Source organism: Cervus canadensis, chromosome X, assembly GCF_019320065.1.
Source record: "Cervus canadensis isolate Bull #8, Minnesota chromosome X, ASM1932006v1, whole genome shotgun sequence".
NCBI lineage: Eukaryota > Metazoa > Chordata > Mammalia > Artiodactyla > Cervidae > Cervus > Cervus canadensis.
The window spans coordinates 3,910,731-3,933,159 of record NC_057419.1 but is presented as its reverse complement, the minus strand read 5'-3'; the positions used below and the strand labels follow the sequence as shown (position 1 = coordinate 3,933,159).

The following is a 22,429-nucleotide window of genomic DNA, read 5'->3' as shown; positions in this document are numbered from 1 at the left end:
CAATTGACTCGTAGGGTCAACCAGCCTGAGGTGCACCCCTGGGTACAGGTTGTTGGCTTAGCGTGTGTTCCTGGGTTTCCTGTGAAGTGTTCACACCCTGTTGTCCATTTGTCGCTTACTCACACAGGGTCCATCACACTGCTGAACATTTTAAGAGGTAGAAAAAGCATGCCGTAAACAAACCCAAAAGATGACTCTTAGAATTGTTAGAAGATCTTAAAACCTGATAGAAAAATGAGCAAGAGGCAGGAGCCAACACTTTATAAGAAAGCTGTATCACTGGCCTTTACATTTATGAAGACATGTTTAAAGACATGAGCAGCCAATTCACAAGAAGAGTATGGAACTAGCCGTGAACCACGTTAAGAACATATTAAATCTAACGAAGGTAAGAAAAATCATATTAAATTTCCCTTGAGAACTGAAACTCAGGCAGAAGTGGCATAGATTTTAGTAACTGCAGACAGAGTCATTAGGATACTTGGAATAAATGTGTTTTGTGTGTTCTAAAAATAAGGAGAGTCATGGAAATCATAAAAGAGACCCCATTTGATCTTACAGATATGAAACACATAGTGTCAGATGCAGCCCATTTTAAGGGTTTCCTGATGGCTCAGATAGAAAAAAAAAAACAAAACAACCTGCAACATGGGAGACCAGGGTTCCATCCCTGGGTTGGGAAGATTCCCTGGAGGGGGGAATGGTAGCCTGCTCCAATATGCTTGCCTGGAGTATCCCCATGGACAGAGGAGCCTGGCGGGCTACAGTCCATGGGGTCACAAAGAGTTGGACATGGCTGAACAACGAAAGACAGCACAGCACAGCACATTGAATGTTTGTGAAAGAAATTCAGGTCGGGAGGAAAGAGGGAGAAAGGGAAACCAGGGAAATGAAAGGAAGGAAAGAAAATCCTCCGTTGCTGGTGAGAACAGAGCAACCAGAGATGTCCCCCAGCAGGACAGCACCACACATGTCCATCTGAGCACTCTCAGCCGGTTTGAAAGAATCATCTCAAACTTTGGTCCCACTCATTCAACCAAACTCATGTGCAGGGTTTACCAATAACAGCCTAATAGCCATCATGGTTTCTCCTCATTCAAATCCTGATTCACCCAGGAGTGAAAAAGACACTTGTTCCCCAATGTTCATCACAGCACTGTTTACAATAACCAAGGCATGGAAGCAACCTAGATGTCCATCAGCAGCCAAATGGGTAAGAAAGCTGTGGTACATAGACACAATGGAATATTGCTCAGCCATTAAAAAGAACACATGGGAATCCATTCAATTGAGGTGGATGAAACTGGAGCCTATTATACAGAGCGAAGTAAGTCAGAAAGAAAAACACCAATACCCTATACTAAGGCATATATATTGAATGTAGGAAGATGGAGATGATACCCTTATATGGGAGACAGCAAAAGAGACACAGATTTCCAGAACAGTCTTTTGGACTCTGTGGGAGACAGCGAGAGTGGGATGATCTGAGAGTATAGCATTGAAACCTGTATATTATCATATGTGAAAGGGATAGCCAGTCCATGTTCGATGCATAAGACAGGGTGCCCAGGACTGGTTCACTGGGCTGACCCAGAGGGACTGGATTGGGAGGAAGATGTGAGGGGGAATCAGGATGGGGAATACATGTATTCCCATGGCTAATTCATGTCAATGTGTGGCAAAAACCACCACAGTATTGTAAAGTAAATACCCACCAATTAAAATAAATAAAATAAAACAAAATAGAATCCTTTGATAAAAAGGGCCTAATCAGTATTGACCTTTTGACCTCCAAAAACGACATTCTTTTCCTTCCTTTCTTCCCTCCTTCCTCACCCCTCTTTCTTTCCTTTTCTTTCTGATTATACAACTGTTAAAGCTGGCTCTCCATATATACTTATGACAAAATCCTGCCTCTATTCCCCATGTTGTACAATGCATCCCTGAACTCAACTTCCACCTAACTATCACTGCGTGCCTCCAACTCCCCGACCTCTGTATTGCCCCGCCCTCTTCCCCTCCCCCCTGGTAACCAGTAGATGCTTCTCTATATTTGTGCACCTCCATTATTATCATATTCTCTACTTTCCGGTATGTTTACACCCTATAAGTGATATCATACAGTATTTGTCAATCGCTGTCTGAGATATTTTACTCAATATTCTACCTTCCATGTTGCTGCAAATGTCAATAGTCCATTCTTTTGATGGGGCAGCTCCTTTGTATGCCTTTTGAACACATGGCACTCCCCCCCACACACGACACTGCTCCCCAGCAAAGTGTCCATCTCTGCACTCACACAGAGAAACTCCAAGTCCTCTTCCTCTTCTCCCATGGGAAGTGTGTCTTTGAAGCTCAGTCTGGAACCAGTTCTTCCCCCTACTTTCTGGCAACCTGCACCGTCTGGGCTCAATTCCAACTCCACAAAACCCATCTCCCTCCCTCCTCACACACTCATCCCTTTCCTGCCCTATCGGCCCGCCACTATCAGAGAACTCAGACACAAACATAATTTCACATCAGCTTGATTTTATTTTATTTTTGTTATTACTGTATGCAGCTGCTATAATATTCAGCATCTGTACTTTTGGCCAGTACTCAGCGGCCAGACCCCAAGCATTTCTGAGGTGTCTAGCCATGCCCCGAAGTCACTGGCTGTCCATTGGTCCAGATGAAATGGCAGGGCTCTCCATGGTCTCTGGGACCTCCTCTTGTTCATTCTGATTAGCTGGAATGACAGGGGTCTCCATGGTCTCTGGACCTCCTCTGGTTCATTCATGTTAGCTGGAATGGCAGGGGTCTCCATGGTGTCTGGGACCTCCGCTGGTTCCTTCTGATTACCTGCACTGACAGTGGTCTCCATGGTCTCTGGGTCTTCCTCTGGTACCTTCTGATTCAGCTGTTCATTCGCCTTGGAACACTGGCTACAGAGCTTTGAGCATCTGATTTTCTTAAACTTTTTTGTGGTGGGAGTTTTCAGAGAAGTTTTCATGGGCAGCTTTGCCGGAATGGGATTATTCACCCTCACGGTTACACTGGCCACCAGGAGAAAACAAGACAGGGTGCAAGAATGGCACTGGGTTAGGGAAGAGTGTGAAGACAGGTGGGAACGATGGCTTCAGGAGAAGGGGTGTGGGCACAGAAGGGTTATGTTCCAGGCAAGGACAGGGGCGGGTGTCTTCTGGGTTGGGGTCGATGGGCAAGAGGAGTTTGGCTGGGTTCAGTTCACCTTGACATTTTTTTCTGGACCTCAATTGATAGGAGGTCTTCATCTTCTCCTGGGTAACAGGAGGTGGGTGTTCCATAACTACTCTGGAGCCTTGTGGCTTCCCAGTCACCTCAGTCATTTGGAGGACTCACAGTGGTCTGCTCAAAGCCCTGAGCACCCCTATATATACCCATCCCCATGGAGCCTCACCCTCATGCTTTATGAGTTCAGCAAGTCTCTTCCCCAGCCAATGGTGGCCCTGGGTGAGCTTTGACATCACAAAGACCCATCCTGACATGTCTATCGGAGGATGGGGAGCAATTCAGATGATTTGCTGGTAGAAATGAGGCATTAATAATGCCCTCAAGAGGCCTCCAAACACACCTGCCACCTCACCACTATGTCGACTCTGATGGGTCACACAGTAGGCAGAGTGCATCTCCTCTCAACCTTGCCCCAAAGCCACACTCCTCGGACATTCATTCTGTTCTCTCTCAGCTTGCACCATTATCTAGCTTTTCATATCTTGCCTCAACTCCCTCCATGCCAACTAGGTTGTGTTTAAGTGTCTGTGGAAGTGAGAATCATTGCTCGTTCGTCCTGCAATGTCGTCTTAATGCACCTTGAAGCCCATTTAATTCTGGGCCAGACGACAGAAACCTTTCCATCCCACCTCCTTCTCTCAGTGTTCCCGGAGCTCTCCTCCATTTTCTGGTCTCCAGTAGGAAACCCTTGTCTTCAGGCTGGGAGAATGCAGTGAATATACTTGCCCTTGCTCCACACGGAGCTGTCTCGTTTCAAGTCTAGGACTCAGGGTCACCTCAGGAGGAGTACTACCCAGGCTTGGGTTTGAACACGGTGATGGGGAAGGGGCAGAGAAATGCATGTTTCAGTTTGTGCTGGGGGATCCCATGCAGGAAATGCCCACCTGCGGCTGATTAGTATTCCCAGCAAGGGGTGGAGCTTGCCCAGAGCTGTGTGAGCCTTGTGTGCAAAGGTCTTCTCAAGACGTGCCCTCACAACACTCTTTGCTCATCTTGTTTTCTTGCTGGAAGCTCCCTTGGAGCTTACCTCACAGCCAAAACCAAGGTGGAATTCATTTCCATGAGCAGCTGCCACAAGCTTCCAGCTTCTTGGATGAAACAATGAGTCATCCTGTCCTGTGCATCTAGTTCCCATGGTCTCTCATTGAGCTGGTTGGCACTGGAGAAAAGGGGAGTGGATTGTGTGCTCCACCTCTCTCCTCATTTTTCCAATTGACTCGTAGGGTCAACCAGCCTGAGGTGCACCCCTGGGGACAGGTTGTTGGCTTAGCGTGTGTTCCTGGGTTTCCTGTGAAGTGTTCACACCCTGTTGTCCATTTGTTGCTTACTCACCCAGGGTCCATCACACTGCTGAACATTTTAAGAGGTAGAAAAAGCATGCCGTAAAGAATCCCAAAAGATGACTCTTAGAATTGTTAGAAGATCTTAAAACTTGATAGAAAAATGAGCAAGAGGCAGGAGCCAACACTTTATAAGTAAGCTGTATCACTGGCCTTTAATTTTATGAAGACATGTTTAAAGACATGAGCAGCAAATTCACAAGAAGAGTATGGAACTAGCCGTGAACCACGTTAAGAACATATTAAATCTAACGAAGGTAAGAAAAATCATATTAAAATTCCCTTGAGAACTGAAACTCAGGCAGAAGTGGCATAGATTTTAGTAACTGCAGACAGAGTCATTAGGATACTTGGAATAAATGTGTTTTGTGTGTTCTAAAAATAAGGAGAGTCATGGAAATCATAAAAGAGACCCCATTTGATCTTACAGATATGAAACACATAGTGTCAGATGCAGCCCATTTTAAGGGTTTCCTGATGGCTCAGATAGAAAAAAAAAAACAAAACAACCTGCAACATGGGAGACCAGGGTTCCATCCCTGGGTTGGGAAGATTCCCTGGAGGGGGGAATGGTAGCCTGCTCCAATATGCTTGCCTGGAGTATCCCCATGGACAGAGGAGCCTGGCGGGCTACAGTCCATGGGGTCACAAAGAGTTGGACATGGCTGAACAACGAAAGACAGCACAGCACAGCACATTGAATGTTTGTGAAAGAAATTCAGGTCGGGAGGAAAGAGGGAGAAAGGGAAACCAGGGAAATGAAAGGAAGGAAAGAAAATCCTCCGTTGCTGGTGAGAACAGAGCAACCAGAGATGTTCCCCAGCAGAACAGCACCACACATGTCCATCTGAGCACTCTCAGCCGGTTTGAAAGAATCATCTCAAACTTTGGTCCCACTCATTCAACCAAACTCATGTGCAGGGTTTACCAATAACAGCCTAATAGTCATCATGGTTTCTCCTCATTCAAATCCTGATTCACCCAGAAGTGAAAAAGACACTTGTTCCCCAAGGTTCATCAGAGCACTGTTTACAATAACCAGGGAATGGAAGCAACCTAGATGTCCATCAGCAGCCAAATGGGTAAGAAAGCTGTGGTACATAGACACAATGGAATATTGCTCAGCCATTAAAAAGAACACATGGGAATCCATTCTAATGAGGTGGATGGAACTGGAGCCTATTATACAGAGCAAAGTAAGTCAGAAAGAAAAACACCAATACCCTATACTAAGGCATATATATTGAATGTAGGAAGATGGAGATGATACCCCTATATGGGAGACAGCAAAAGAGACACAGATTTCCAGAAGAGTCTTGTGGACTCTGTGGGAGACGGCGAGGGTGGGATGATCTGAGAGAATAGCATTGAAAGCTGTGTATTATCATATGTGAAAGGGATAGCCAGTCCATGTTCGATGCATAAGACAGGGTGCCCAGGACTGGTTCACTGGGCTGACCCAGAGGGACTGGATTGGGAGGAAGATGTGAGGGGGAATCAGGATGGGGAATACATGTACTCCCATGGCTAATTCATGTCAATGTATGGCAAAAACCACCACAATATTGTAAAGTAAATAGCCACCAATTAAACTAAATCAAATAAAACAAAGTAGAATACTTTGATAAAAAGGGCCTAATCAGTATTGACCTTTTGACCTCCAAAAACGACATTCTTTTCCTTCCTTTCTTCCCTCCTTCCTCACCCCTCTTTCTTTCCTTTTCTTTCTGATTATACAACTGTTAAAGCTGGCTTTCCATTTATACTTATGACAAAGTCCTGGCTCTATTCCCCATGTTGTACAATGCATCCCTGAACTCATCTTCCACCTAACTATCACTGTGTGCCTCCAACTCCCCGACCTCTGTATTGTCCCGCCCTCTTCCCGTCCCCCCTGGTAACCAGTAGATGCTTCTCTATATTTGTGCACCTCCATTATTATCATATTCTCTACTTTGCGGTGTGTTTACACCCTATAAGTGATATCATACAGTATTTGTCAATCTCTGTCTGAGATATTTTACTCAATATTCTACCTTCCATGTTGCTGCAAATGTCAATAGTCCATTCTTTCGATGGGGCAGCTCCATTGTATGCCTTTTGAACAAATGGCACTGCCCCCCCACACACGACACTGCTCCCCAGCAAAGTGTCCATCTCTGCACTCACACAGAGAAACTCCAAGTCCTCTTCCTCTTCTCCCATGGGAAGTGTGTCTTTGAAGCTCAGTCTGGAACCAGTTCTTCCCCCTACTTTCTGGCAAACTGGACATTCTTATCCCATCTCGAACTCCATAGAAGCCATCTCCCTCCATCCTCACACACTTATCCCTTCCCTGCCCTCTCTGCCTCCAATATCAGAGAACTCAGAGACAAACATAATTTCACATCAGCCTGATTTCATTTTATTTTTGTTATTAGTGTATGCAGTTGCTATAATATTCAGCATCTGTACTTTTGGCCAATACTCATCGGCCAGACCCCCAAGCATTTCTGAGGTGTCTAGCCATGCCCCGAAATCACTGGCTGTCCACTAGTCCAGCTGGAATGGCACAGGTCTCAATGGTCTTGGGACCTCCTCAGATTCGTTCTCATTAGCTGGAATGGCAGGGGTCCCCATGGTCTCTGGGACCTCCTCTGGATCACTCTGATTAACTGGAAATGCAGGGGTCTCCATGGTCCCTGGGACCTCCTCTGATTCATTCTGATTAGTTGGAATGGTATGAGTCTCCACTGTGTCTGGGATCTCCTCTGGTTCCTTCTGATTACCTGGAATGGCAGGGGTCTCCATGGTCTCTAGGACCTCCTCTGGTATCTTCTGATTCAGCTGTTCATTGGCCTTGGAACTCTGGCTACAGAGCTTTGAGATTCTGATTTTCTTAAACTTTTTTTTGGTGGGAGTTTTCAGAGAAGTATTCTTGGGCAGCTTTGCCGGAATGGGATTATTAACCCTCACGGATACCCTGGCCACCTGGAGAAAACAAGACATGGGGCAAGAATGGCACTGGTTTAGGGAAGAGTGTGAAGACAGGAGGGAACTATGGCTTCAGGAGAAGGCGTGTGTGCAGAGAAGGGTTATGTGCCAGGCAAGGACAGGTGAGGGTGTCTTCTGGGGTGGGGTCGATGGGCGAGAGGAGTTTGGCTGGGTTCAGTTCACCTTGACATTCTTTTCTGGACCTCAATTGATAGGAGGTTTTCATCTTCTCCTGGGTAACAGGAGGTGGGTGTTCCATAATTACTCTGGAGCCTTGTGGCTTCCCAGTCACCTCAGTCATTTGGAGGACTCACAGTGGTCTGCTCAGAGCCCCTGAGCACCCCTATATATGCCCGTCCCAGTGGAGCCTCACCCTCATGCTATATGAGGTCAGCAAGTCTCTTCCCCAGCCAATGGTGGCACTGGGTGAGGTTTGACATCACAAAGCCTCACCTGACATGTCTAGTGGAGCATGGGGAGCAATTCAGATGATTTGCTGGGAAAAATGAGGTATTAGTAGTGGAGGCCTCCAAACTCACCTACAACCCTCACCTCTATGTCAACTCTGAGGGGTCACACAGCAGGCAGAGTGCATCTCCTCCAAACCTTGCCCCACAGCCACACTCAACAGTCATTCATTCTGTTCTGTCTCAGCTTTCACTATTATCTAGCTTTTCATTTCTTGCCTAAACTTCCTCCATGACAACTAGGTTGTGTTTATGTGTCTGTGGAAGCGAGAATCATTGCTCCTTCGTCCTGCAATGTGGTCTTAATGCACCTTGCAGCCCATTGAATTCTGGCCAGCAGACATAAACTTTTCCATCCCGCCTCCTTGTCTCAGTGTTCCCAGAGCTTGCCTCCATTTTCTGGTCTCCAGTCAGAAACACTTGTCTTCAGGCTGTGAGAATGCAGTGAATACACTTGCCCTTGCTCCACAAGGAGCTGTCTAGTTTCAAGTCTAGGACTCAGGGTCACCTCAGTAGGAGTACTACCCAGGCTTGTGTTTGAACAGGGTGATGGGGAAGGGGCAGAGAAATGCATGTTTCAAGTTTTGCTGGGGATTCCATGCAGGACATGACCACCTGTGGCTGATTAGTATTCCCAGCAAGGGGTGGAGCTTGCCCAGAGCTGTGTGAGCCTTGTGTCCCAAGGTCTTCTCAACACGTGTCCTCACAAACCTCTTTTCTCATCTTGTTTTCTTGCTGGAAGCTCCCTTGGAGCTTACCTCACAGCCAATACCAGGGTGAAATTCATTTCCTTGAGCAGCTGCCACAAGCTTCCAGCTTCTTGGACAAAACACTGAGTCATCCTGTCCTGTGCATCTAGTTCCCATGGTCTCTCATTGAGCTGGTTGGCTCTGGAGGAAAGGGGAATGGATTGTGTGCTCCACCACAGTCCTCGTTTTTCCAATTGACTCGTAGGGTCAACCAGCCTGAGGTGAACCCCTGGGGACAGTTTGTTGGCTTAGTGGGTCTTCCTGTGTTTCCTGTGAATTGTTCACATCCTGTTGTCCATTTGTTGTTTACTCACCGAGGGTCCATCACAGTGCTGAACATTTTAAGAGGTAGAAAATGCATGCCATAAACAAACCCAAAGATGACTCTTAGAATTGTTAGAAGATCTTAAAACCTGATAGAAAAATGGGCATGAGGCACGAGCCATCACTTTATAAGAAAGATGTGTCACTGGCCTTTAAATTTATGAAGACATGTTTAAAGACATGAGCTGCCAATTCATAAGAAGAGTATGGAACTAGCCCCGAACCACGTTAAGAACATATTAAATCTAACGAACGTAAGAAAAATCACACTAAAATTCCCTTGAGAACTGAAACTCAGTCAGTAGTGGCATAGATATTAGTAATTGAAGACAGAGACATGAGAATACTTGGAATAAATGTGTTTTGTGTTTTCTAAAAATAAGGAGAGTCATGGATATACTAAACTAGACCCCATTTGATTTTACAGATATGAAAAACATTGTGTCAGATGAAGCTCAGTTTAAGGGTTTCCTGATGGTCCAGATAGTAAAAAAAAAAAAAAAAAAAACCAAAAAAAAACCCACCTGCAACATGGGAGACCAGGATTCAATCCCTGTGTTGGGAGGAACCCCTGGAGGGGGGAATGGCAGCCTGCTCCAGTATGCTTGCCTGGAGAATCCCCATGGACAGAGGATCCTATCGGGCTACATTCCATTGGGTCACAAATTGTTGGACACGGCTGAACAACGAAGCACAGCACAGCGCAGCACATTGAATGTTTGTGAAAGAAATTCAGGTAGGGAGCAAAGAGGGAGAAAGGTAAACAGGGAAATGAAAGGAAGGAAAGAAATTCCTCCATTGCTGGTCAGAACATAGCAACCAGAGATGTCCCCAAGCAGGACAGCACCAAACATGTCCATCTGAGCACTCTCAGATGGTGTGAAACAACCATCTCCAACTTTGGTCCACTCCTTCAACCAAACTCATGTGCAGGGTTTACCACTAACAGGCGAATAGTCATAACGGTTTCTCCTCATTCAAATCCTGATTCAACCAGTAGTGAAAAAGACATGAGTGCCCCAATGTTTATCTCAGCACTGTTTACAATAACCAGGGCATGGAAGCAACCTAGATGTCCATCAGCAGACAAATCGGTTAGAAAGCAGTAGTACATAGACACAATGGAATATTGCTCAGCCATTAAGAATAACACATGTGAATTCATTCTAATGAGGTGGATGAAACTGGAGCCTATTATACAGAGCGAAGTAAGTCAGAAAGAAAAACACTAATACACTATACTAAGGCATATGTATTGAATTTAGGAAGAGGGAGATGACAGCCCTATATGGGAGACAGCAAAAGAGACACAGATTTACAGAACAGTCCTTTGGACTCTGCGGGAGATGGCGAGGGTGGGATGATCTGAGAGAATAGCATTGAAACATGTATATTATCATATGTGAAAGGGATAGCCAGTCCATGTTCGATGCATAAGAGATGGTGCCAAGCACTGGTTCACTGGCCTGACCCAGAGGGTATGGATTGGCAGCAAGATGAGAGGGGGAATAAGGATGGGGAATACATGTACTCCCATCGCTGATTCATGTCAATGTATGGAAGAAACCACCACAATATTGTAAAGTAAATCCAACCAATTAAAATAAATAAAATGAAATATAATAGAATCCTTTGATAAAAAGGGCCTAAACAGTATTGGCTTTTTGACCACCAAAAACGCCCTTCCTTTCCTTCCTTTCTTCCCTCCTTCCTCCCCCCGCTTTCTTTCCTTTTCTTTCTGATTATACAACTGTTAAAGCTTGCTTTCCATTGATCCTTATGACAAAGTCCTGGCTCTATTCCCCATGTTGTACAATGCATCCCTGAGCTCATCGTCCACCTAACTATCACTGCGTGCCTCCCACTCCCCCACCTCTGTATTGCCCCGCCTTTTTTTTTTTTTTTTTTTTTTAATGGCAGAGCAATATTCCATTGTGCCTATATACCACAGCTTTCTTACCCATTTTTCTGCTGATGAACATATATCTTGGTTCCATTCCCTAGTTATTGTAAACAGTGCTGTGATGAACATTGGGGCACACGTGTTTTTTTCACTTATGGGTGAATCAGGATTTGAATGAGGAGACACCATGATGACTATTAGCCTGTTAGTGCCAAACCCTGCACATGATTTTGGTTGAAGGAGTGGACAAAAGTTGGATATGGTTGTTTCAAACCGTCTGAGAGTGCTCAGATGGACATGTGTGGTGCTGTCCTGCTGGGGGAACTCTCTGGTTGCTCTGTTCTCACGAGCAACAAAGGATTTTCTTGCCTTGCTTTCAATTCCCTTGTTTCCCTTTCTCCCTCTTTCCCCCTACCTGAATTTCTTTCACAAACATTCAATGTGCTGCGCTGTGCTGTGCTTCATTTTTCAGCCATGCCCACCTCTTTGTGACCCCATAGATTGTAGCGCGCCAGGCTCCTCGGTCCATGGGGATTCTCCAGGGAAGCATACTGGAGCAGGCTACCTTTCCCCACTTCAGGAGGTCTTCCCAACCCAGGGATTGAATCCTGGTCTCCCATGTTGCAGGGTTTTTTTTTTTTTGTTTGTTTGTTTTTTGTGTTTTTTTTTTTTTTTTTTTTTTTTTTTTTTTTTTTTTTTTTTTTTTTTTTTTTTTACTATCTGAGACATCAGGAAACCCTTAAAATCGGCTTCATCTGACACTATTGTTTTCACATTTGTAAGATCAAATGGGGTCTATTTTAGGATTTCCATGACTCTCCTTATTTTGACAACACACAAAACACATTTATTCAATGTATCCTAATGTGTCTGTCTGCAATTACTAAAATCTATGCCACTTCTGCCTGAGTTTCAGTTCTCAAGCGAATTTTAGTATGATTTTTCTTACCTTCGTTAGATTTAATATGTTCTTAAGGTGGTTCGGGGCTAGTTGCATACTCTTCTTGTGAATTGGCTGCTCACGTCTTTAAACATGTCTACATTAATGTTTCTTATAAAGTGTTGGCTCGTGCCTCTTGCCCATTTTTCTATCAGGTTTTAAGATCTTCTAAAAATCTTAACAGTCATCTTTTGGGTTTGTCTATGGCATGCTTTTTCAACCTCTTAAAATGTTCATCAGTGTGATGGACACTGCGTGAGTAAGCAACAAATGAACAACAGGAGGTGAACACTTCACAGGAAACCCAGGAAAACCCACTAAGCCAACATACTGTCCCCAGGGGTGCATCTCAAGCTGGTTGAACCTACGAGTCAATTGGAAAAACGAGGACTGAGGTGGAGCACAGAATCCATTCCCCTTTCCTCCAGATCCAACCAGCTCAAAGAGAGACCATGGGAACTAGATGCACAGGACAGTATGACTCAGTGTTTCATCCAAGAAGCTGGAAGCTTGTGGCAGCTGCTCATGGAAATGAATTCCACCTTGGTTTTGGCTGTGAGGTAAGCTCCAAGGGAGCTTCCAGCAAGGAAACAAGAGGAGAAATGAGATTTGTGAGGGCACGTGTTGAGAAGACCTTTGCACACAAGGCTCACACACCTCTGGGCAAGCTCCACCCTTTGCTGGGAATACCAATCAGCCACAGGTGGGCATTTCCTGCATGGGATCCCCCAGCACAACCTGAAACATGCATTTCTCTGCCTCTTCCCCATCACCATTCTCAAACCCAGGCCTAGGTAGCTCTCGTAGTGAGGTGACCCAGACTCCTAGACTTGAATCCAGACAGCTCTGTGTGGAGCAAGGGTAAGTGTATTCACTGCATTCTCACAACCTGAAGACATGGGTTTCTGACTGGAGACCAGAAAATGGAGGCGAGCTCCGGGAACACTGAGACAATGAGGCGGGAGGGAATGGTTTCTGTTGGCTGGCCCAGAATTCAATGGGGTTCAATGTGCATTGAGACCACACTGCAGGACGAACGAGCAATGATTCTCACTTCCACCGATACTTAAACACAACCTAGTTGTCATGGAGGGATATTAGGCAAAATATGAAAAGCTAGATAATGGTGAAAGCTGAGAGAGAACAGAATGAATGCCCGAGGAGTGTGGCTGTGGGGCAAGGTTGGGAGGAGATGCACTCTGCCTACTATGTGACCCATCAGAATTGACATAGAGGTCAAGGTGGCAAGTGAGTTTGAAGGTATCTTTAGGGCATTACTAATGCCTCATTTCTCCCAGCAAATCATCTAAATTGCTCCCCATCCTCCGCTGGCCATGTCAGGATGGGGCTTTGTGATGTCAAAGCTCACCCAGAGCCACCATTGGCTGGGGAAGAGACTTGCTGACCTCATAAAGCATGAGGGTGATCCTCCATTAGAACGGGTATCTATAGAGGTGCTCAGGGGTTCTGAGCAGACAACTGTGAGTCCTCCAAATGACTGAGGTGACTGCAAAGCCACAAGGCTCCAGAGTAGTTATGGAACACCCACCTCCTATTACCCAGGAGAAGATGAAGACCTCCTATACATTGAGGTTCAGAAACAAATGTCAAGTTGAACTGAACCCAGCCAAACTCTTCTTGCTCAACCACCCTAGTCCAAAAGACACCCTCCCTTGTCCTTGCCTGGCACATAACCCTTCTCTGCCCACACCCTTTCTCAAGAAGCCATCATTCCCACCTGTCTTCACTCTCTTCCCTAAACCAGTCCCATTCTTACTCCCTGTATGGTTTTCTCCAGGTGGCCAGGGTAACCGTGATGGTGAATACTCCCATTCCGGCAAAGTTGCTCAAGAAAACTTCTCTGAAAACTCCCACCACAAAAAAGCTTAAGAAAATCAGATGCTTAAAGCTCTGTAGCCAGAGATCCAAGGGGAATGAACAGCTGAATCAGAAGCAACAGGTAGAGGTCCCAGAGACCATGGAGACCCCTGCCATTCCAGGTAATCAGAAGGAATCAGAGGAGGTCCCATAGACAATGGAGACCCCTGCCATTTCAACTAGTCAGAATGAATCAGAGGAGGTCCCAGAGACCATGGAGACCCCTGACATTCCAGGAAATCAGAATGAATCAGAGGAGGTGCCACAAACTTTGGAAACCCCTGCCATTCCAGCTAATAAGAATGAATCAGAGGAAGTCCCAGAGAGAGCATGGATACCTCTGCTATTCCAGGTAATCAGAAGGAACCAGAGGCAGTCCCAGAGACCATGGAGACCCCTGCCATTCCATCGAATCAGAATGAATCAGAAGAGGTCCCAGAGACCTTTGAGACCCATGCATTTCCAGTTAAAGAGAGTCAACCAGAAGAGGTCCCAGAGACCATGGAAACCCCTGCCATTCCAGCTAATCAGAATGAACCAGACGAGGTCCCAGAGACCATGGAGACCCCTGCCCTTACAGCTAGACCAGTGGACAGCCAGTGAATTCGGGGCATGGTTAGACACCTCAGAAATGGTTGTGGGTCTGGCCCCTGAATACTCGCCAAAAGTACAGATCCTGAATATTATAGCAACTGCATACACTAATAACGAAAATTTAAAAAAAAAAAAAAAAAATCAAGCTGACGTGAAATTATGTTTGTCTCTGAGATCTCTGATAGTGGGGGGCTGAGAGGGCAGGGAAGGGATAAGTGTGTGAGGCGGGAGGGAGATGGCTTCTGTGGAGTTTGAGATGGGACCAGAGGTCCAGTTTGCCAGAAAGTAGGGGGAAGAACTGGTTCCAGACTGAGCTTGAAAGACACACTTCCCAGGGGAGAAGAGGACGAGGACTTGGAGTTTCTCTGGGTGAGTGCAGAGATGGACACTTAGTTGGGGAGCTGTGTCGTGTGTGTGGGGGCAGTGTCATTTGTTCAAAAGGCATACAAAGGAGCTGAACCATCAAAAGAATGGAATATTGACGTTTGCAGCAACATAGTAAAATAACTCAGAGAGAGTTTGACAAATACTGTATGATTTCACTTATAGAATGTAAACATACCACAAAGTAGAGAATATGATAATAATGGAGGTGCACAAATATAGAGAAGCATCTACTGGTTACAAGCGGGGAGGGGAAGAGGGCGGGGCAATACAGAGGTGGGTGAGTGGGAGGCACACAGTGATAGTTAAGTGGAAAATGAGATCAGGGATGCAGAATACAACATGGGGAATAGAGCCAGGAATTTGTCATAACACTAAATGGAAAGCAAGCTTTAACAGTGGTATTATCACAAAAAAAGGAAAGAGGGGGGAGTAAGGAGGGAAGAAAGGAAGGAAAAGAAGCGCATTTTTGGAGATCAAAATGTCAATACTGATTAGGCCCTTTTTATCAAAGGATTCTATTTTATTTTATTTTATTTTATTTTATTAATTTCAATTAGTGGGTATTTAGTTTACAATATTGTGGTGGTTTTTGCCATATATTGACATGAATCAGCCATGACAGTACATGTATTCCCCATCATGATTCCCCCTCATATCTTCCGCCGATTTCAATTCATCTGGGTAAGCCCAGTGAACCAGTACTGGGCACCCTATCTTTTGCATCGAACATGGGCTGGCTATCCCTTTCACATATGATAATATACATGTTTCAATGCGATTCTCTCAGATCATCCCACACTCGCCGTCTCCCACAGAGTCCAAAACACGGTTCTGGAAATCTGTGTCTCGTTTGCTGTCTCTCATATAGGGTTATCATCTCCCTCTTCCTAAATTCAATATATATGCCATGGTATAGTGTATTGGTATTTTTCTTTCTGACTTACTTCGCTCTGTATAAAAGGCTCCAGTTTCATCCACCTCATTAGAATGTATTCACATGTGTTCTTTTTAATGCATGAGCAATATTCCATTGGGTTTATGTACCACAGCTTTCTTTCCCATTTGTCTGCTGATGGACATCTAGGTTGCTTCCATGTCCTGGTTATTGTAAACAGTGCTGTGAGGAACATTGGGGCACACGTGTCTTTTTCACTTCTGGGTGAATCAGGATTTGAATGAGGAGAAACCATGATGACTATTAGCCTGTTAGTGTTAAACCCTACACATGATTTTGGTTGAAGGAGTAGGACCAGTTGGAGATGGTTGTTTCAAACTGGCTGAGAGTGCTCAGATGGACATGTGTGGTGCTGTCCTGCTGAGGGACATCTCTGGTTGCTCTGTTCTCACCAGCAATGGAGGGTTTCCTTTCCTTTCTTTCATTTCCCTTGTTTCCCTTTCTCCCTGTTTCCTCCACACCTGAATTTCTTTTGCAAACATTCAAAGTGCTGCGCTGTGCTGTGGTTCCTTGTTCAGCCATGTCCAACTCTTTGTGACCCCATGGACTGTAGCCAGGCCAGGCTCCTCTCTCCATGTGGATTCTCCAGGCAAGCATACTGGAGCAGGCTGCCATTCCCCCCTCCAGTGGATCTTCCCACCCCAGGGATTGACTCCTGGTCTCCCATGTTGCAAGTGGGCTTTTTTTTTTTTTTTTTTTTTTACTATCTGAGCCATCAGAAAACCCTTAAAATTGGCATCTTCTGACATATGGTTTTCACATCTGTAAGATCAAATGTGGTCTATTTTGGGATTTCCATGACTCTCCTTATTTTGAGAACACACAAAACACATTTATTCCATGTATCCTAATGTTTCTGTCTGCAGTTACAAAAATCTATGCGACTTCTGCCTGAGTTTCAGTTCTCAAGGGAATTTTGGTACGATTTTCCTTACCTTCGTTAGATTTAAAATATTCTTCACATGGTTCGGGGCTAGTTGCATACTCTTCTTGTGAATTGGCTGCTCATGTCTTTAAACATGTCTTCATCAATTTAAAGGCCAGTGATACATCTTTCTTATAAAGTGTTGGCTCGTGCCTCTTGCCTATTTTTCTATCAGGTTTTAAGATCTTCTAAAAATTCTAAGAGTCATCTTTTGGGTTTGTTTATGGAGTCCTTTTTCTACCACTTAAAATGTGCAGCAGTGTGTTAGACCCTGGGTTATTAAGGAACAAATGGACAACAGGATGTGAACACTTCAGAGGAAACCCAGGAAAACCCACTAAGCCAACAAACTGTCCCCAGGGGTGTACCTCAAGCTGGTTGAACCTACGAGTCAATTGGAAAAGCGAGACTAAGGTGGAGCACAGAATCCATTCCCCTTTCCTCCAGAGCCAACCAGCTCAAAGAGAGACCATGGGAACTAGGTGCACAGGACAGGATGACTCAGTATTTCGTCCAAGAAGCTGGAAGCTTGTGGCAGCTGCTCATGGAAATGAATTCCACCTTGGTTTTGGCTGTGAGGTAAGCTCCAAGGGAGCTTCCAGCAAGAAAACAAGATGAGCAAAGAGATTTGTGAGGGCACGTGTTGAGAAGACCTTTGCACACAAGGCTCACACAGCTCTGGGCAAGCTCTACCCTTTGCTGGGAATACTAATCAGCCGCAGGAGGGCATTTCCTGCATGGGATCCCCCAGCACAACCTGAAACATGCATTTCTCTGCCCATTCCCCATCACCCTGTTCAAACCCAAGCCTGGGTAGCACTCGTAGTGAGGAGACCCTGAGTTCTGGACTTGAAACGAGACAGCTTCATGTGGAGCAAGGGCAAATGTATTCACTGCATTCTCACAGCCTGAAGACATGGGTTTCTGACTGGAGACCAGAAAATGGAGGCAATCTCCAAGAACACTGAGAAAAAAGGCAGGATGGAAAGGTTTCTGTTGGCTGACCCAGAATTCAATGGGTTTCAAGGTGCATTGAAACCACTTTGCAGGACGAACAAGCAATGATTCTCACTTCCACAGATACTTAAACACAACCTAGTGTCATGGAGGGATTTTAGGCAAGATATGAAAAGCTAGATAATTGGTGAAAGCTGATAGAGAAAAGAATGAATGCCCGAGGAGTGTGGCTGTGGGGCAAGGTTGGGAGGAGATGCACTCTGCCTACTGTGTGACCCATCAGAGTTGACATAGAGGTCAGGGTGGCAGGTGAGTTTGGAGGCCTCTTGAGGACATTACTAATGTCTCATTTCTCCCAGCAAATCATCTGAATTGCTCCCCATCCTCCGCTAGACATGTCAGGATCGGGCTTTGTGATGTCAAAGCTCACCCAGGGCCACCGTTGGCTAGGGAAGAGACTAGCTGACTTCATAAAACGTGAGGGTGAGGCTCCATTAGGAAGGGTACCTATAGTGGTGCTCAGGGGCTCTGAGCAGACCACTGTGAGTCCTCCAAATGACTGAGGTGATTGCAAAGCCACAGGCTCCAGAGTAGTTATGGAACACCCATCTCCTGTTAGCCAGGAGAAGATGAAGACCTCCTATCAACTGAGGTTCAGAAACAAATGTCAAGGTGATCTGAACCCAGCCAAAATTTTCTTGCTCATCAACCCTAGTCCAAAAGACACCCTCCCCTTTCCTTGCATGGCACATAACCCTTCTCTGCCCACACCAATTCTCCTGAAACAATCGATCCCACCTGTCTTCACACTCTTCCCTAAACCAGTCCCATTCTTACTCCCTGCATTGTTTTCCCCAGGTGGCCAGGGTAACCGTGAGGGTGAATAATCCCATTCCGGCAAAGTTGCCCAAGAAAACTTCTCCGAAAACTCCCACCACAAAAAAGCTTAAGAAAATCAGATGCTCAAAGCTCTGTAGCCAGAGTTCCAAGAGGAATGAACAGCTAAGTCAGAAGCAACAGGAAGAGGTCCCAGAGACCATGGAGACCTCTGCCATTCCAGGTAATCAGAAGGAACCAGAGGAGGTCCCATAGACAATGGAGACCCCTTCCATTCCAGCTAATCAGAATGAAACAGGGGAGGTCTCAGAGACCATGGAGACCCCTGCATTTCCAGCTAATCAGAATGAACCAGAGTTAGACTCAGAGACAATGGTAACCCCTGACATTCCAGGAAATCAAAATGAATCAGAGGAGGTGCCTCAAACCTTGGAAACCCCTGCCATTCCAGCTAATCAGAATGAATCAGAGGAAGTCCCAGAGAGACCATGGATATCTCTGTCATTGCAGGTAATCAGAAGGAACCAAAGGCGATCCCAGAGACCATGGAGACCCCTGCCATCCCAGCGAATCAGAATGAATCAGAGGAGGCCCCAGAGGCCATTGAGACCCCTGCCATTCCAGCTAATCAGAATGAACCAGACGAGGTTCCAGAGACCATGGAGACCCCTGCCTTTATAGCTAGACCAGTGGACAGCCAGTGATTTTGGGGCATGGCTAGACATCTCAGAAATGCTTGGGGGTATGGCCGCTGAATACTGGCCGAAAGTACAGATCCTGAATATTATAGCAACTGCATACACTAATAACGAAAATTAAAAAAAAAAAAAAAATCAAGCTGACGTATAATTATGTTTGTCTCTGAGATCTCTGAGAAAGGGGGGCCCAGAGGGCAGGGAAGGGATAAGTGTGTGATGAGGGAGGGAGATGGCTTCTGTGGAGTTGGAGATGGGACCAGAAGGTCAGGATGCCAGAAAGTAGGGGGAAGAACTGGTTACATACTGAGCTTCAAAGACACACTTCTCATGGTAGAAGAGGTAGAGGACTTGGAGTTTGTCTGCACTTGGAGTGCAGAGATGGACACTTAGCTGGGGAGCTGTGTCGTGTGTGGGGGGGCAGTGCCATTTGTTCAAAAGGCATACAAAGCAGCTGCCACATCAAAAGAATGGAATATTGACGTTTGCAGCAACATGGAAGGTAGAATATTGAGTAAAATAACTCAGACAGGGATTGACAAATACTGTATGATTTCACTTACTGAAGGTAAACATACCGCAAAGTAGACAATATGATAATAATGGAGGTGCACAAATATAGAGAAGCATCTACTGGTTACCAGCGGGGAGGGGAAGAGGGCGGGGCAATACAGAGGTGGGGGAGTGGGATGCACGCTGAGATAGTTAGGTGGAAGATGAGATCAGAGATGCATTGTACAACATGGGGAATAGAGCCAGGACTTTGTCATAACTATAAATGGAAAGCAAGCTTTAACAGAAAGAAAAGGAAAGTGGGGGGAGGAAGGAGGGAAGAAAGGAACGAAAAGAAGTGCATTTTTGGTGGTCAAAAATTCAATACTGATTAGACCCTTTTTATCAAGGATTCTATTTTATTTTATTTTATTTATTTCAATTGGTGGGTATTTAGTTTACAGAATTGTGGTGGTTTTTGCCACACATTGACATGAATCAGCCATGGGAGTACATGTATTCCCCATCCTGATTCCCCCTCATATTATCCGGCCATTCCAATCCCTCTGGGACAGGCCAGTGAACCAGTTCCGGGCACCCTGTCTTTTGCATCGAACATGGGCTGGCTATCCCTTTCACATATGATAATATACATGTTTCAATGCGATTCTCTCAGATCATCCCACACTCACCGTCTCCCACAGAGTCCAAAACACGGTTCTGGAAATCTGTGTCTCGTTTGCTGTCTCTCATATAGGGTTATCATCTCCCTCTTCCTAAATTCAATATATATGCCTTGGTATAGTGTATTGGTATTTTTCTTTTTGACTTACTTCGCTGTGTATAACAGGCTCCAGTTTCATCCACTTCATTAGAATGTATTCACATGTGTTATTTTTAATGCATGAGCAATATTCCATTGGGTTTATGTACCACAGCTTTCTTTCCCATTTGTCTGCTGATGGACATCTAGGTTGCTTCCATGTCCTGGTTATTGTAAACTGTGCTATGATGAACATTGGGGCACACTTGTCTTTTTCACTTCTGGGTGAATCAGGATTTGAATGAGGAGAAACCATGATGACTATTAGCCTGTTAGTGCTAAACCCTACACATGATTTTGGTTGAGGAGTGGGACCAAAGTTGGAGATAGTTGTTTCAAATCGGCTGAGAGTGCTCAGATGGACATGTGTGGTGCTGTCCTGCTGGGGGACATCTCTGGTTGCTCTGTTCTCACCAGCAACGGAGGAGGTTCTTTCCTTCCTTTCATTTCCCTTGTTTCCCTTTCTCCCTGTTTCCTCCACACCTGAATTTCTTTTGCAGATATTTAAAGTGCTGCGCTGTGCTGTGGTTCCTTGTTCAGCCATGTCCAACTTTTTGTGACCCCATGGACTGTAGCCAGGCCAGACTCCTCAGTCCATGGGGATTCTCCAGGCAAGCATACTGGAGCAGGCTGCCATTCCCCCTCCAGTGGATCTTCCCACCCCAGGGATTGACTCCTGGTCTCCCATGTTGCAGGTGTTTTTTTTTTTGTTTTGTTTTGTTGTTTTTTTTTTTTTTTTTTTTTTTTTTTTTTTTTTTTTTTTTTTTTTTTTTTTCACTATTTGAGCCATCAGGAAACCCTTAAAATGGGCTTCATCTGATACTATGTTTTTCATATCGGTAAGATCAAATGGGGCCTATTTTATGATTTCCATGACTCTCCATATTTTTGAAACACCCTAAACACATTTTGTTCCAAGTATCCTAATGTCTCTGCAATTACTAAAATCTATGCCACTTCTGCCTGAGTTTCAGTTCTCAGGGGAATTTTAGTATGATTTTTCTTACCTTCGTTAGATTTAATATTTTCTTAAGGTGGTTCGGGGCTAGTTCCATACTCTTCTTGTGAATTGGCTGCTCATGTCTTTAAACATGTCTTCATAAATTTAAAGGCCAATGATACATCTTTCTCATAAAGTGTTCGCTCTTGCCTCTTACTGATTTTTCGATCAGGTTTTAAGATCTTCTAAAAATTCTATGAGTCATATTTTGGGTTTATTTACGGCTTGCATTTTCTGCCTCTTAAAATATTCAGCAGTGTGGTGAACCCTCGGTGAGTAAGCAACAAAAGGACTACAGTATGCGAACACTTCACAGGAAACCCAGGAAGACCCAGTAAGCCAACAAACTGTCCCCAAGGGTGCACCACAGGCTGGTTGATCCTACGAGTCATTTGGAAAAACGAGGACTGAGGTGGAGCAAACAATCCATTCCTCTTTCCTTCAGAATCAACCAGCTCAATAAGAGAAAATGGGAACTGAATGCACAGGACAGGATGACTCAGTGTTTCAACCAAGAAGTTGGAAGCTTGTGGCAGCTGCTCATGGAAATGAATTCCACCTTGGTTTTGGCTGTGAGGTAATCTCCATGGGAGCTTCCAGCAAGAAAACAAGATGAGCAAAGAGATTTGTGAGGGCACGTGTTGAGAAGACCTTTGCACACAAGGCTCACACAGCTCTGGGCAAGCTCCACCCCTTCCGGGTATATAATCAGCCGAATGTGGGCATTTTCTGCATGGGATCCCCCAGCAAAACCTGAAACATGCATTTCTCTGCCCCTTCCCCATCACCCTGTTCAAACTCAAGCCTGAGTAGTACGCCTAGTGAGCTGAACCTGAGTCCTAGACTGGAAACGAGACAGCTCCCTGTGGAGCAAGGGCAAGTGTATTCACTGCATTCTCACAGAATGAAGACAAGGGTTTCCTGCTGGAGACCAGAAA

At 45.2% G+C, this 22,429-nt stretch overlaps 1 pseudogene; it reads right to left on the bottom strand.

Annotated features, from left to right (window-relative positions):
• The window catches only part of LOC122434705, a 275,692-nt pseudogene that overhangs the window by 176,413 nt on the left and 76,850 nt on the right, over positions 1-22,429 (bottom strand).